Below are 4,480 nucleotides of genomic sequence, written 5' to 3'. Positions count from 1 at the left end.
AGTCAAAATGAGAGGTGAACCTGGTAAGGGGAGGCAGAGGGGGAAAGCAGGCCCTGACTGACGTAGTCACGGGCAGAGCTGAGAGCTTGCACTGAGGTCACATCTGCTTGAAGATCCAGATCCAATGAGCCGGAGAAATCTATCGCCGTGACAACACCATCCTTATCATCAAAACTGAAAAGAGAACAAATATAAACGAGAGCCACGACATGACGCAGCCCTGGGCACTGGAGAGCAAAACAGTGGGTAAACAGTTCAGCAGACTCCAGCGGGCTGTGTACAGACTCAGTGAGGGTGCTGCTTTGTACCTGGGCTGTAGGATCAGTGTATTCGGCCGGAGGGCCCCGTGGACCAGTCGACAGGAGTGCATCTGTCTCACCATCTCCAGCACTCCCGTGACCACGTACAGCACGCCGCGATGGTCTATAGGTCTGGAAATCAACTCCTGAGGAAAAACGACCAAGGGCAGACACAAATACAAACACAAAGATTTAGCATGAAGCAAACCTTAGCAGTACGCTCATCTGCTTAAATATCTACGTAAAACAGCTTGTTCACAAATGCGTTTAAAACAACCCAAAGTTAACTGTATGAATACACATGCTCCTTAATCGTGATCTGTAATAAGTAGAGTTTCACCTCTAGAGTCTGCCCCACAGGGACCCTCCAGACCGTTATAGAGCCATTGTCAAACAGGAAGCAGGAGCACTGGGGAGGCTGGTCACAGGGCAGTCGGGCTCTCAGCTGAGAAGCTATGTAAAAATCCCATGGCAAGGCTGAACTTTCCTAATGCACAGGGGGACCAAGCGGGACACACAGCAATAGTTACCAATCGCACGACACACAGAAATACGGAAAAACAGATTCACAGACATTCAGCCTTCACAAAGGGATCAGGCCCCATGTCCATCAAGTCTCTCAGCCTAAGAGTGCTGATCTAGGATCAGCTCCCCTTTGGTCCATATAACTGTATTTATTAAAATCACAAAAGGCATAAACTGATCAGTATCTCTTAAAACATACCTTAACAATCATAGTTCCGCTATTTGAAGCATAATATGAGTAGTTTTCAAGGTTGTCCATCTCTTTCAGAAAGATCAAGGTCTCACCATCTAGATGGGTATAGAACAATGCAATGTCACAAATCTGTATTAAAGAAAAAGACAAGAAAAACTGCAAATGAATTTGAACTCCAAACATACCCAGACATAGGTCATTATTCTCATTTGCTGTGGGAAGAGGTCCTGTTTTCTTGTGGAAGTCGGAGTACGAAGTCAAGTCTACTTTTTCCAACAGCCTTCTCCTCACATCCTGATCACAGGGATCATCTGGGCTCAGCTCTAGTGCAACAAACGGATTAATTTATGCTTTATGATGACCTCTGCAATATGAGTAGGTGTTACAGTGCCATCTAGTGGAACTTACATGACAGCACTAGAGAATCCTCTCACAAACACACAGTGTGTTTAACTTATACTTTGAAAGGGCTTCTAAAGTATAATTAAGTGTTACAACGCCACCCAGTGGAACTTTCGGGTTGGTACAAGAAAATCCTCTAACACATGCATCCACAAACACAAAAACATGCACAAAAACACAGCAAAAAGTGTTTAATCCCCTAATAACTATTACACATACCTGCAACTGGCACTGACTGTGGTGGAGGGGCCTCCGTCCTGGCTGAAGGGTGGATGGATTTTCCTCCAGAGTGAAACTCTAACCCCTGAGTGGTGATGACAGAGTTTGAGCCCCACTCCTGACTGATCTCCAAAATGGGGCTGCAAAAATCAGGAGAAACAACTATTACTGTTGTCATCTAGAGGGATACTGCTGCTGCTGCCTTAGTATCTAAGTCATTTTATTTAGCAAGAGGGCACAGAATTAGACTTTAAAAGATAGCTCCTGATTTAGTAAACATAACCTATGAATACCACATACCCTCTGCTACGAATTATTGCCCATACCTCAGTTTCTTAGTCTCTGTAACAAACTCAGAACTGGGCTCTTCTGGAATGACAGAGGCGGTTTTGGTCAGGGTTCCAAGGTCGACTGTCAGCCCTGCCTCATTAACAGTGCTTCCTCTCTTTCCCAAGGCCAGTGAGGATGGGGTAGAGGCCAACTGAGCAGCACGGACAAAATCACAGGTGTCCTCTGGACTTCGACAAAGAGTCTTATTGGCGTGACCATTGATGATCTCTTCTGTTCGCGACACTGAAGCATCCTGAAAGAGGAGTGGTAAAGTGGAGGCCTCTAACTGTACTTTAAGAGAAACACCAATGCGTCATCAAATGAGCAAACTGGCAGTTGGTATCCAATTTGAGTTAGGAAAAATAGTCAATATCGTTTGGTTTTTTTTGCAATGACTATTTTCTAAACCTAAAAGAACAAAAGGAAAATTTTCAACAAAAAGAACTACTTCTAGTTTTTCAATTTTAATATTTTTTAGCATTGATCGCAGCCTAGCTGTTATATTGCATTAACTTACTTTGTTGGATGAGAAATCCACCTGAGACCTTCTGGCTTTCAGAATGGGGGCTGGAAGCTTCAGAGACTTGTGTTTAGTTGAGGCAACCACTGGCAGTCTGAGTTTTAGAATATTACATTTAAAATATTTAGATTTAGAGTTCAATGTGAGTATGACACAAACGGTGGAAAAGAATCAAACATTTGTCGGGAGAATTCACAGAACTTACAGGGAACTTGGCTGTTCACGCATTTGACTGTTCTCATCAAATATGGTAAATGGCTTTGACAGATCCATCCTTGGCTGCTTTGGGGCACTCACACCTTACGATTGACAGAAACACAAAAAGCCATAGGCCATGAGACATGACGCTGGTGCGGAATAACATGTGGGGGTCACTGATTCAGATTCAGACATTTCCTCTCAGATCCTTCTTAAATAAACTGAAAAACGTTCTCTACAACAGTAAGGGCTTTTTCTTTTCTATTCTTTTTTTTTTAATGGGACGTGGGGTGTAGACCTAACGGTCATTTTGAAGGAAAGAGACAAGGACAAAGACATTGTCTCATAACTGCCAGGGTTGTAATAGATTTGGGAAACACTGGGCCCATCAGACCTCCTGTAACAGGGATGACAATTTAATAAAAAAAAAAAAAAACTCACCTGCATCTATGCTGTCAGTTTGACTGGGGGAGACAAAAGACAAAAGATTAAACGATTAACAACTGTTAAACAATATTTTTAAAAGCACATTAACTGAACACCTCATGACCAAGGAACTATCAGCCCATGACCAAAGAACTATCGTTTTTAGGCCCACTGAGAGTAAAAGCAGTAATAACATACAAAACGTTCAGTCGCTGGAGACTGGGTTACCTTGTTGCAGAATTACTGGCAAAAGTTGCTTCACTTTTACTCTTGAAAGATACTGATGTCTCTAAAGGAACTGTGGCTCCACCTCTTCTCTCAGTTTTCTGATGAGACAGGTGGTTATCCACTGCAGGCTCCTGTATAACAAAGAACCAATCGAGTGAAACATGATAAAATGGAAATGATGATAAAAATGGAATTGGCCACAATTTTAAGAGCATCAAAACCCTTAAAAATAAATAAATAAATAAATAAATAAATAAAATAAAATACAATAATTAATCACAGGTTCCTAGACTGACCATTCCATATTCCAAAACACAGTGTTAAAAGTTGAGAGACTTGCCTGCCGTTGAAGATCACTGTCTCTTTCCTGAATGAACTTAAGTTTCTCCTCAATCTGTTGTTTCAGCCCCTCCTTCATTTGGCGCAAATGTGTATATTTCTCTGAGAGATTAGGGGAAGACAAAAAGACTCTTTTTTCAGTTATTTTTCATTCTCAATATCTAATATTCCTGTGGGATAAATATTTAGATGAGAGGTTTGTGGTATGAGATTAGGATTCTACCCATTTTATTTCTACCTACCCTGGATGAGACAGCGGCAAAGTGAGAGCAGGGGGGTATTCCAGAGAGCAGGTTTAGCGAAAACTCCGAGTTAGCTAACTCAGAGAAAGTAGTAAACCTCCTTATAGAGGAGCCCTATGGTTTTGTTTTGCTAGGAGAATAAAGCTATAGGGCTCTTCTATTACGAGGTTTACTACTTACTGAGTTAACTAAGAGGGCTCAGGGCAAGTAACGACACTAAAGAATAACAACAACAGCTGCTCAACAGCCTAGGAGAGCTAAGCATACAGAGTGTACAAAATGAAGGAAAAAAATCCAGTTTACTCTTTAGCCCAGTAATGGATGGTGGGGCAGCCCTGTGTCCTTTTACAAAGTTTGCATTCAAACCTCCTTTTTTTCCATTGTGGAGTCACCGCAGAGCAGGAAATTGTTGGCCAAATGGAGCAGCTGTTATTCATGTTATCATTCTATATTGCCATGCCTTCCTGTGAACTCTCATGAACTCTGTACTGTTTGACCATTAAGACAGCTGCCATCTCTGTGTTATTCCCATCTCACATCAGACAATTACTTGGCTGCA

Source organism: Chanos chanos, chromosome 4, assembly GCF_902362185.1.
Source record: "Chanos chanos chromosome 4, fChaCha1.1, whole genome shotgun sequence".
In the NCBI taxonomy this organism is placed as follows: Eukaryota; Metazoa; Chordata; class Actinopteri; order Gonorynchiformes; family Chanidae; genus Chanos; species Chanos chanos.
The sequence above is the reverse complement of the archived record's forward strand: the minus strand, read 5'-3'. Positions refer to the sequence as shown.